Source organism: Chrysochloris asiatica, unplaced genomic scaffold, assembly GCF_000296735.1.
Source record: "Chrysochloris asiatica unplaced genomic scaffold, ChrAsi1.0 scaffold00019, whole genome shotgun sequence".
NCBI classification, from domain to species: domain Eukaryota; kingdom Metazoa; phylum Chordata; class Mammalia; order Afrosoricida; family Chrysochloridae; genus Chrysochloris; species Chrysochloris asiatica.
Window position 1 is genome coordinate 6909053 of NW_006408537.1, and position 13771 is coordinate 6922823.

The window sequence follows — 13771 nt, forward strand, 5'->3', positions numbered from 1 at the left end:
TAAAGAGTAACATGGATATTCTACATTAAAATATATTTCCTAAAAATATGTTTCTTCTATTTATAAGATATAAGAATATCTGTTGCTAGAGATTTCTTTTAAATTCTTTATATGAATATAAATAAGTAGTACAGGATACTTTACTTCATTAGAGAGCTTTAAGTTTTTTGATTTCCAGAATATGACAATGTATCATGGCTGTCCTTGAACATCTTGAAGCACATATGCCGTTTAGTATATGAGGAACAGGCCCTCAAACAGGTGGATAATATAATTTTCATTTACCTAATGTATACCAGAATCTAAATTGCATTTTACCCTTATTTGAAACCCAACCATTCAATTATGGTAAACAGAATTGAAGGGAAGTTTATCTTAAGACTTATGTAATCTTTGCCCCTTGTGTATCATGATATTTGGGGAATATATTTCCTGGGAATAACATATGGTGGAACAATCTTTCAGGTTACCTGTTTTGACCCTGATTTTGCATCATGAGTGGAAAATGTGCTTCCAATTAAAATTGTCCTGAGGGATGCTATTCTTTACGAATTCAGGGTGAAGAATAGCTAAGGAGTCTGGTCTGTGTCTGACAGCTGGTGCAAAGCACACTGAATCAATAAAACTCATATTAATTCCATCCAAAGTTCTTGCTATTGGTTGACACTGACAACATTCTATAAAGAACTATACATTTGGAAATCTCTGATATAGATTTCCAAATCTATAGGTCTGAAAAGTGCCAGAACCAAACCCAGTATGTCTGAAAAGTGCCTATATCATAGCAAATAAATAATTAACAAGGATCACATGAAATAAATAATTACATGAGCTATGTGTGGGCTGTGCATTAGGTGTTTTGAAGGTCATAAAAAGTTTAAAGATATAATTTCCTCCCTAAAAGGTACTCATCTGTAAGTTTGTTATTCTGTTGTCTGCTGTGTGTTGCTGTGAGGCTGGAAGCAATACCACTGGTGATTTAAATACCAACAGGGTTCCCCATTGCAGATAGGTTTTAGCAGAGCTTCCAACTAAGACAATCTAAGAAGATGGAGAGACAGACACTTCAGAATGGTGAGCCACTGAAAACACTTCAGAATTGTTAGCTACTTATGAATATCTGGGGAATACTGTCTGATATAGTGCCAGAAGATGAACTATTCATGTTGGACGACATTCAAAATACAGAAGAAACACCTCCTCCGAGTAGAGGTGACCAAAATGACAGGAATGGAACAAAGCTTTCAGGCCCTTCATCTGTTGGTGTGTTACAACTCAAGAAGAGAAGAAAGATCTGCAAACAATCATTAATAATCAGAAAATGAAATGTATGAAGTATGAATCCAGGGAAATTGGAAAGCAACAAAAATGAAATGAAACACGTAAAGATCAATATCCTAGGCATTAGTGAGCTGAGTTGGATGTTTGGACAATCATATTGTTTACTATAATGGCAATGTCAGATTGACGAGGAATGGTGTCACATTCATTATAAATAAGAGCATTTCAAGGTCTGTTCTGAAGTACAATGCTTTCTGTGATAGGATAATATCAACACATGTACATGGAAGACCAGTGAAGTCCACACCAAACACTAAAACCAAAGATGATGAAATTGAAGAATTCTATTAACTTCTTCTATCTGAAAGTGATCAGTCATGTAATTAAGATGCATTGATACTTCCTGGTGATTGGGCTATGAAAGTTGGAAATAAAGAGGAAATGTCAGTAGTTGCAAAATATGGCCTTGGTGATAGACATGATGTTGGAAATCACGTAATAGGATTTTTCAAGACCAATGACTTATTCATTGCAATACATTTTCCCACTAACATAAAACGTGAATATATACCTGGACCTCACCAAATGGAATACCCATGGATCAAATTGACAAAAACTGCAAAAAGAGATGATGGAGAAGCTCAATATCATCAGCCAAAACAAGTCAAGGGGCCACTGTAAAACAGACCATAAATTGCTCATATGTAAGTTTATGTTGAAGTTGAGGAAAATTAAAACACATCCATGAGAGCTAAAATATGACCTTGAATGTAGCCCACCAAAATTTTTAGATCATCTCAAGAATAGATTTGGTGCATTTGACATTAATCATCATAAACCAACAGAGGTTTGGGATATCAAGAATATCATCATCCCTGAAGAAAGCAAGTGGACATGAAAAAGATAGGAAAGTTTAAAAAAAAAACAAAAGTGAATGTCAGAGAGACTCTGAAACTTGTTCTAGAACACAAAGGAGCTAAAACAACTGGAAGAAATTAGGAAGCAAAAGTGCTGAAAAGAAAATTTCAAAGGTCAGTTAAAGAATACAAATTAAAATCTTCTACTGAAATGTACAACAACAACAACAACTTAAATGTACAAAGACAAGGAGTTAGAAAACCAAAAATAGAACATGCTAAGCGTTTCGCAACTTGAAAGAACTGAAGAAATATTTCAAGCCTCAACTGCAATATTGAAGTATTCTCTGGGCAAAACATTGAAGGATGCAGAAAACATCAAAAGAAGAAGTAATATAGCCACAGTAACAAAATAACTGGTCAATGTTTAAACATTTCAAGAGGTAGCCTATGATCAAGATCTAATAGTACTGAAGGAAGAAGCCCAAGCTGCACTGAAGGCACTGACAAACAAAACTCCAGGAATTAATGGAATGCAAAGTGAAATAATTAAACAAAGCGATGCAGCAGAAGACAGCTACATGGCCAAATATCAAATTCAAAATATGGAAGAAATGCCTTTCATATGGAAGAGATCCTTATTTGTGACCATTCCAAGGAAAAGTGTCCCAACAGAATGTGGAAACTAAAGAAAAATATCATTAATATAACATGCAAGCAAAATTTTGCTAAAGATGATTGAAAAGTAAGTACATCAATAGGGGGCTCCGAGAAATACAAGTCAGATTCAGCAGAGGACTTGGAAGGAGGGATATCATTGCTTAGGTGAGATGGATTATGGTTGACAGCAGAGATATTTACTGTGCTTTATTGAATATGCAAAGGTCTTCCACTGTGTGTATCATAATAATCTATGGATAACATTTCCAATAATGTATATTTCAGAACACTTAATTGTGCACATGAAGAATCTGTACATAGACCAATAAGCACTCACTTGAACAAAATAATAGGACACAAGAGTGGTTTATAATCAGGAAAAGTATGTGTCAGAGATGTATCCTTTCATCCTACTCATTCAATCTATATGCTAAAAATCTTATCTGAAAGGTTGGATAATATGAAGAAGAATGTGACATTAGGATTGGAGAAAAACTCATTAACAACCTGTAATATGCAGATAATATAGCCTTACTTGTTGGAAGGGAAGAGGTCTTAAAATAGTTACTGAAGAGCAAAGATTACAGCCTTCATTAAGGGTTGCACTAATGTAAAGAAAACAAAAGTGCTCACAAGTGAACCAATAAATAACATCATGGTAAATGGAAAAAGATAGTTGTCAAAGATTTAATTTTGATTGGATCCAGAGGTTCAAACTGGATTCAGAAGAGGATGAGCAACAAGGGATATCACTGCTGTGGTCAGATGGATCTTGGCTGACAGCAGAAAGATGCTTACCTCTGCTTTATTGACTATATAAAGGCTTCCGATTGTGTGGACCATGACAAACTATGGACAACATTGTGGATAATGAATATTCAAGAATATTTAGTTGTGCTCCTGAGAACAGAACAAGGGAACACTGAGTAGTTCAAAATCAGCAAAGGTGTGCACAAGGGTTGTATTCTTTCAACATACTTATTCAAACTGTATGCTGAACAAATAATCTGAGACACTAGATTATATGACGAAAAATGTGGCATTAAGATTGGAGGAAGACTCATGAACAACTGATGTGTAGATGATACATCCTTGCTTGCTGAAAGCAAAGAGGACTTAAAATACTTACTGATGAAGATCAAATACCTCAATATAAAGAACACAAAAATCCTCACCACTGGACCAATAAACATCCATATGTAGAGAAAAGATTGAAGATCTCAAAGACTTCATTTTATTCAAATCAAACATCAACACTCATGGAAGCAGCAGTCAAGAGATCAAACAAAGTATTTCATTAGGCAAATCTGCTACACATGACCTCTGTAAAGTGTTCAAGAGCAAACACGTCAGTTTGAGGACTTAGGTCCACCTGCCCCAAACCATGGTATTATCAGTAACCTCATATACATGTGAAAGTTGGACAGTGAATAAGGAAGGCCATAGAAGAATTGATGCATTTGAATGATGATGTTGGAGGAGAATACTAAAAGTACCATTGATTGCCAGAAGAACAAACAAATCTGCGTTGGAAGAATTACAGTCAGACAGGTTAGCCAGACTTCATCTCTTATACATCTGACATATCATCAGGGGGAACCAGTCTCTGGAGAAGGATATCATGTTTGGTGAAGTGGAGGGTCGGAGAGAAAAAGGAAGACCTCCAATGAGATAGATGGACACTGTGGCAGCAGCAATGGACTCAAATGTAACAATGATTATGAGTTTGGCACAGGATCTGGGTCGCTGTAAGTTGGTAATGACTTGATGGCAGCTAACAGTAACAATAACAAATCTGCCCTGTAGATTTGCTACAAGTTGGAATTCACTCAGTGATAATGGGTTATAGTTATTAGAGTCCTACCTCTTTGTGGAATCTGGCAAATGATTGTGAAAGAGTTGATTACTTATACCCTGCCCTTTCAAGAATTTCAAGGTGAATTAAAAAAAAAAAAACGTAACTTCAAATGCTCCTTACCAATCAGTCATAGAGAGAAGGAGAAATTTCCCCACTCTTTATGCTGTTAACGCTAAGGAGTGGCGTGTTGTTTGAGAAATATTGAGGAAAAAATAGAATAATGACAGGCTATAATAAATTTCTGCTTAATAATTTCTTTTTCTACTTTAAAAAATGTCTTTAGAAATTTTTTTCTAAAATTTTAGAATTCTTTTTCCTATCTTCGTTCGCCAAATAAATACATAAGGGTATTTGATTACAGAAGAACGCTGAGACTGTTAACATAAATTCCAAATATCTATCAGAGTGAATGATGTGGTACAAAGTAAGGCCCTGGGTTAGTCCAACTACAGAAAATTCAGAAATTCCCTTTAATGTTATATAAATTTACCCTCACTTTGAAATGATCGAATCAACCTGTACTTGCTACAAATACTTCGTCACGATCTCCTTTACTTGCTGCACTTTTCAAATCACTGAAAAAGCTTTGAATCTTTTCTTGCACTAATGTAAGGTTAAATAAGGACTGTATGCAGTGGTTCCAACATACCTACAAATTTTATTTAAAGGTACTCTTAAGAATGATTTCATTCTTACCTTAGGAACTCACTGTATTTTATGAGTTTGCTACTCACCAAATTGTGACCACACTTCCATATCTCCTATTTTCCCTTTATGTTTCAACCACACTGGCCTTCTTTTGATTTTCCAGGAGGCCTTTACACATTGAGTTCCCATCACAGGAAACAGTCTTTTTTACTCCTTTTCTTCTGTGGAAGAACTTACTCTTCAGATCTTAGATCAACATCATGTTCTCTGGAGAGCCACCTTTGGCAAGGTGATACAATATGTTCTGCAGTCTTCTAGAATATGAAACTTTATACCACTCATTACAATTATAATTGTCATTTGATAATAGTTGTGTTATTATTTGATTACCTGTATCCTCCACTAGAGGAGTCCTGGTGGTGCAGTGATTAAAGCACTTGCATGCTATCCAAAAGATCAGCAATTTTAACTTACCTGCCGTTCCACAAGATTAAAAATGTAATATAGTCTGCTTCTGTTAAGATTTACAGCTTTGGAAGCCTGTGGGTCTATTCAATGGTTCATTGAACAAATGCATATGAGATGTTACAAGGTGTCAGACACCATGAGATGCACCAGTAAATATGATACAGTGTCTGTATTTCAAAAGCTCACAGTCTTGAGATATACTATCTAGTGGTTGTTGTTAAGTACCATCAAGATGGTTCTAATTCATAGGGACCCTGTATAGAGTTTTCAAGGAGCTGCTTATGGGTTTGTTTGGCTGTCCTTGTGATGAGTAGTCCAATGCTTATCCTACAGTGTCACACCACATACAAAGTAATTAATCACACAGCAAGAGTGAACAAGTATGAACATCTTGACATGGAAATATGCTGGATAGGTAGCAGCTCCTCAGAGGAAGAAGGACATCTGAGGCTATGAAACAGCCTGAGGAAGGACACTGAATAGTGTTGAATAGTCTTGAGGACATTTGAGCATAGATTGTGGGAGCTGAGTAGGAGAAAATAACAGAAAATAATGTAGAAAGATAGACTGAATTCCTATTAGGCAATGGTCGTGTATATCATGCAAGTTTGTAAAGAAGGAAGCAAATAGATCATGTTTACCTGATAATAACCTAGTTCTGGCTACAACAATACTTCTGCCAATCCTTTGACTAGTTAGGCTGTAAAGGAGCAACCTTCACAATGCATGGGAAACTTATGGATCGTTAATAGCTTATCCCCAATTCAACTAAAAATTAAATTATATTTGAGATTTTTAAAATAAAAGTAAAAATAGCATGATTTTAAAAGAAACTACTTAAAGATGAAAGAAAAATTCCTTAAATTCTCCCTTGCAACACTAAACACCTATTTGAACATTCTGCCAATGAAGCAAATGTGTTCATTTATTGCCTATCTTAATTGTCTTAAAAATATTTGATACATTTTTCTAAAATGTCTATTTTTTCACCTGGATTTTATTTTTAGATATAATTAAATATCATTTGAATAAATATCTTTTGGACTAAGTGAATATTTGAAACAGTTAATATCATGATGTTTTTATATGGTATTGATAGTGTTCAGAAAAAGAAAAATATTAACAGTATTTCTAATATAGAGAAATAAAATATAGTTAATCTTATCTTTCTGAATACTATCAATACCATATAAAAGCAAAATATGACTATAGTTTCTTATATTAAAAGGGCATAATGCAATTCCAATTTCAAAACGACAATGTCACTGGCATGAATGCATGGCTTCCCAAAATAACAATATTGAAGGGAAGTCTTTAAATCCTGCAAACATTAAATAACTAGTGATGATGGTTTACTGTTTTGAGAAGGCAGTGGATTCAGGGTAGAGTCTCTAGTCATCTGACGTAATAAAATATATCCAGACGGAAACAGAATAAGTACTTTTGAAAGTCTGTGTTGGACACTGTCCTTATGAGTTGTTCAAACCCCTCCCAGGAGCATAAACATGCACACACACATGCTAAACCTAACATGTATTAATACATAGTCTTCCTTATTCTTGCTTGCTCTTAATTCTCTCTGAAGTCTTCTGGTCCTTAGTGAAGACTCTGGTGGAGGTGGTTGTGTGTCACTGAGTTGGTTTTGACTCAGCAAATGGAAGGAGTTTCTGAGGTTGTAAATCTTTATGGGATTGGAAACCTCATCTTTCTCCTGAGGAGCAGTATATAGATTTGAAAGGCTGACCTTGTACTTAGAAGCTCAGTTCATAATTCACACAATGCTACCATACCTTCTTGTGAAGACTTTAGGAGTTGACAAAATATACATGCAGGATAATGTGCTAAATTTGAACCTCAAGGTCAGCAGTTCAAACCCACCAGCTGCTCATCAGCAACCCTACACAGGGTCGCTATCAGTCGGAACGAACTCAACGGCACTCAACAACAGGATTTTCTTTATTCAGAGGTGATTGTTACCTGAATGCAGAGGCTGTGTTGTTCCCCTCATCTCTGGAGCTTACACATATCAAGTCTGGATTTTATGTGCTAACTCCCAGATGATTCAGTTTTGCTGGGATAAAATTCCTGGAAAGCTCTGGCCCTCCCAGAATGCCTCTGATACAATGGCATTCATGTGCAGATGGAGGCCACTGTGAAGAACTTCTCACTAAGAGGGAGTTCTTCAGGACCTGGTTACCTGTGATGTGTTGGTCTACATTGCCATTGACAGAGGTCTTAAACAATCACCAGAGATTTTGAGGCATTTTGTCTCCATTCCTAGGTGGGCATAAGCCAATTAAGTTTGATGCTATTGTTCAGTTAGCTCAGAGGAGATATAGCTCCCATGGAAGCCAAGAATAGTCCTTTTCAACTAAGCATACAATTTCCTAATGGAATCACACAGCAAGAAGGATAGGGAAGCCTGCCTACCCAGATAGTCAGCCAAATAAGTTCTGGCAACTCATGTGGCAACGGATATCAATATTCAACTGTTCATTTGTTCAACTGGCAAAAGTGAGGCAAATTCCCAATGTTCCTGAAATTGCTGGCTTTACGTAATGCAGGATATGGGGACTGACACTCTTATTCTCCTGAGATAAATTTATTCTGTGAAAGTATCATAAATTCTTATAGTAAATTATGGTACTGTGAAATAGAGAAAATCATTAGCTTAGGATGCAGTATAATAAGGAAAGCATGGGATGTATAAACCCAGTTAAGACAATATGCTTCTGGAGTAAGATGGTAAACTGTCTCTTTTAGTATTATGGTAGACCCTTCAAGAAACACTGCCTTTAAATGAAGCTTGAAAAAGGATGGGCTTTTATATAAACCCTCCTGAGGTTAAATAACTCAAAATGGAGAAGTTCCACTCTAGGGAAATGTCATAGAAAGAAATAATAAAAATGATGATAGTTAGCACTTAAGTGACCACTTTCTAAGTGTCAGGCACTTTGCCAAACACTTATAACTATTATTTCAAGAAACTCTTACAACAGTTGTGTTCAGCTCTTCATTCATTCACTGCCACTGACTCAAGGTAACCCGGTGTAGGGTTTCTGAGGCTGCAGATCTTTGTGGGAGCAAAAAATCTCATCTTTCTCCTACAGAACAGCTGGTAGGTTTGAGCTAGTAACTTTACGGTTGGTTAACAGTCCAGTGCTTAATCTACATTGCCAGCAATGCTCCTTGTTGTTGTTAAGTACCGTGGAGTCGGTTCCAACTCATACTCCACGGTACTTACCACCAACAACTGTAGATTAGCAGCCCAAGTCATAAGCACTACGCTTCCAGAGCTCCTTACAACTCCTACATAAAGAATTTTTAATGAGTTTCACAGGTGATGGTAGTGAAGGTTAAAGATGCTCAGTAAATTGACCAACTTTGCATAGTCAATGAGTTGTTGTTGTTAAGTGCTATTGAGTCAGTTCCAACTCATAGAGACCCTATATAGAGTTTCCTAGGAGTGGCTGGTGAGGAGTTTGAACCAATGACCTCTAGTCAACAGTCCAGTGCTTAGCCTACAGTGCCACACCAGGATTCATAGAGCAGAGATGCTCGATTCTGGCTGCACATGATAATTCTCTAGCATACATTTTTTTAAAAATGCTGATGCTTGAGACCCTAATCCAGATCAACTAAAGTAGAATCTCTGGAATAGATTAGAATAGAACCCAATCAACAGCATTTTTAAGTCTTTTCTCTCTCCCTAAAATGCAGTCTGTTTTGAGACCACAAAGAGTAAGTTTGTGTTTTAGGCATGCAAAACTGAGGTTAATTCTGGAATACCTTTAAATGAAAACTAACTTAAAAGAGTTCCCAAATTGATAAGGACTTTATAGCTAATCATTATGAAGCATTTTATATCGCTTAATCTTTTAGATGCCAGATGACATAACAAGCTTGCTTTCCTTGATGAGATATTTCAGAGGCAATATACCTCTGATTCCTTGGATAGGTAGAAAAGACCAAGTCCAGGATTTCTACACAAATAAATTGCTTTACTGGTCATAAGTGTATTATATATATAGATATATAGTATATATGTGTGTAAGTGCTATACAAAGAAACAAAAAGGAAACATACACATTTCTTAATAATCATAGCATAGATGCTAACTTGCCCTCCCCTCAGTATCTGGAAGGTTCAATATGGTTGATTTTGTACCAATTCTAATAGTTCCACTTTGGTTTGATTCATTTTTAATAGGATATTAGTTATTCTTACAATATTTAGTTTTTCTAACATTTCTTTAAAAAGCTCTGTGGTGCATGTATGCATTTGTTCTTTGGTTTAATCATTCAACATATATATTAAAGCCCTTCAATAACATCAACTCTCAAATTGTTATGGAACAAATAAACTCTAATGAATTATTCAGGGTTTATAGAATTAAATATATGTGAAAAAAATTCAGGCAGAAGGTGTACTAACTTTAAATTCTCAGATGTTTCGATAATGTCTATTTCTATTTTCCTTCCAAATAACATTTATTGAATACCTACTTTGCCAGATCCTATCACTATGCTCTGGGTACCAAGGAGATAAGAGTGAAAAAGATAACAAAGATTCATTCGCTATTCTGGTGGGGAAAGAATTAATATGTCACTTAAATATACCAGAAAATAAGGAATTAACAGTTCTACAATGAAAATGAAAATTAAATGAGTTGATGGGAGATAAAGTAACTGAGAAGCTACATTAGATTTATTTAGAAAGACTCATTCAAGAGGTAATATTTATGATGAACACTGAACGGCAAATAGCAATCAGTTATGTCAAATGAAGGTAAAGAAGATTACTGCAGAAATAAATAACTAAGGTAAAGAAGACCTTAGGATGGATCTGAGTCTGGCTTGCACCAGCGATATAAAGAAGGTAGGTGGGTTAGAATACAATGCATGAGGAGAGACATGGGGTATATGTATTTTGGAACATATGGAGCTTCAAATGCCTATTATACCTCGATGAGGTAGTGTTCAATAGTCAAGTGTATTATAAGTTTTAATGTGCAGCTGAGTCATGTGGGGAGAGATGGGAGAAAGAGGGATCTTGCTAAAAATGCAGATTCTTAAACAATAGATCTGGGGCAAAGTCCAAGATTTTCCATTTCTCTAAATCACCCAGGTCATGCAAACTTTACTCGTCCACATTTTGAGCAGTGATGCTGGACAGTTAACTTTTAGGCCTGACCCACTAAAGTACAAAGCCTGTACCATCTAGTCTACAGCACAATTTGAAAATGACCTTAGTATTTCTAGAAATTCTTTAAAATTTTGAATTATTAAGTGAAGATTTAAAGAGATCATAAGTTTTACATATAACAAATCCTACACTTTGTTTCATTTCAATGATGGCAATCTCCTCCATGCAACAGCAGTTATTCTACTTCCTTCCTGGGTTCCTGTTTCTATTCCACCCTCTTTCCCATCCCTTCTTAACTTTGTCCTTAAGGAAATGTTGCCCTTTTGACCTTTAGTGATGGACCATTCCACAGTGAGCATGCTTTACTAGTGTAGTTGTCCCCAACTATTTACCTATCTACTGCTTGGTTGAAAATTAGGCCACAAGGGTGAGTTCCATTTCAGACCTGAAGGGCCATAGTCTTGGGTTCTTCCAGTCTCCTTCTAACCAGTAAGCCTGGTCTTTTTCATAACTGAGAGTCAGTCCACATCTTCTCCCATTCTATCTGAGACCTTCAAATGTGATCCATTTCAGAGCAGTTGGTAGCAGTAGGCAGGTATCATCTAGGTCTTCTGGTCTCAGAGTCATGGTGACTGAAGCTCCATTTATTGTTGTTATGTGCCATGGAGTCAGTTCAGACTCATAGCGACCCTGTACAGGGTTTCCAAGGCTGTAAATCTTTACGGGAGCAGAAAGCCTCATCTTTGTCCCGCAGAACAGCTGGTAGTTTGTAATTGCTGACCCTACAGTTTGCAGCCCAATTCATAACCACTACACTACCAGAGCTCCTGATGCTCCATTAGGCTAGTTGATTCCAAGTATCTTCAGTTTTCATCACTCTTCTTTCTTCTGCACATGAAGAGATCAATACTTTAGATGGCTGCCCAAGAGCTTTTAAGATCCCAGTTGCTGTTCACCGAAGTAGGATGCAGAACACTTGTCTATACGCTATGATCTTGAGCACACAGAAGCAACATCTGATGTTTAAGATGTTTCATAATATCTGAGTAGTTTTCAGCATTTTGCACCCTGTATGCTCCACCATAAGGAACTCTCGTAGCATAGTGGTTATGAATCGGGCTGCTATCCTCAGGGTCAGCAGTTCAAAGCTACTAGCTGTTCCACGGGAGAAAGATGAGGCTTTCTGATCCCAGTACAGGGTGGCTATGAGTCGAAACCCACTCCATGGCACATAACAACAACAACATGCTCTACCACATCCATAGCTGTGTTTGCAGTAAAAGTACACATATCCTGCTGTACAAATACTCAGGTACAAATATCCTCTTTCAAACCATTCTATGTTTGTGGAGATATTCCTACTCTCCCTCCGACACCCATTCAGTCTGTATATCTGTCCATGTATCTACCCGCAGAATACTACTGCTCCAGGATTGTATGGACAATTCCTTTAATACTTGCATACCTTTCTGTGTTTTTAATTTTTTTCATCATTCTTCTGACACCCTTCCTCTTCTTACCTATTGTCCACCTTATCAACATAAAGTCAGTGGTTCAAACCTACTAGCTGCTTCTCGGAAACCCTATCCAGGGTTGCTATGAATAAGAACCAACTCATTGGCACTAGACAGCCAGTGAATTACTCTCCCTTTCCTCCCACCCCTGGACAAAATCTAAGAAGGTTTCTTTCAGCATGAAAATCTTTTCTTGAGTTTTAACAATAGTGGTCTCCTAAATAGTGTTCTTTAGTGATTGACTAACTACACTCACCATAATAGCTTCCAGGTTCATGAGGTGATATCCAGATTCCTAGTTATTCTTCAATATGGCATAATATTCCATTGTGTGTATGTACCAAAGTTTGTTTATTTCGTTGGTGGACATTAAGGCTGTCTCCACATTTTTGCTATTGTGAATAGTGCTGCGATAAACATTGGAATGAATATACCAACTCATGTCATGGCTCTTATTTCTTGTAGCTGTATAGCCAGCAGAGGGATTTCTGTTATGGGATTACCACTGAACAGCAAACCACAAGGTCAGCAGTTCAAACTTACCAGCTGCTCCTTGGAAACTCTATACAGAGTCATTATGAATCAGAACCGACTAGATGGCACTTGAAAACAGCAATGTTATTTTTATTTCTAACTTTTTGAGGAAGTCATACCATTTTCAATAGTGGTTGCACCATTTTACAGTCATACGAGCAACGTAGAAGGTTTCGTACTCTCTCCTACCCCTGGACAACTTTTTCTGTTTTTGTGAACTTTGTTACTAATGCTGGTATGAGATGACATCTCATTGTTTTGATTTGTATCTCTCTCTGGAGTCCTGATGTGGCACTGTGGGTTAATGCTCCAGACTGCAAAGCCATTTGAACTGCAAGGTTGATGGTTCAAGCTCACCGGCTGCTCCTCAGAAACCCTATACAGGGTCGCTATGGGTCAGAACCGATTTGGCGGCACTTCACAACAACAACAATGGCTGATGATCTTATACTTTTCTTCTTATGTTTTTTGGCCACCTGAATGTCTTCTTTTGTGAAATATTTGTTCATGTTCTCTCATAATTTTATAGTTGGGGTGTTTGTCTTTTTCTTGTAGACTGTTTTTTGTTGTTGTTAGATGCCATCGAGTTTGTACTAACTCATAGTGGCCAAATGCATAACAGAACAAGACACTGCCCGGTCCTGGGCCAACCTCATAATTGTTGCCATGCTTGAGCCCATTGATGCTGCCACTTTGCCAATCCATCTCATTGGGAGTCTTCCTCTTTTTCTCTGACCCTCCACCTTACCAAACATGATATCCTTCTCCAGCAATTGATCCCTCCTGACAATATGTCCGAAGTCTGA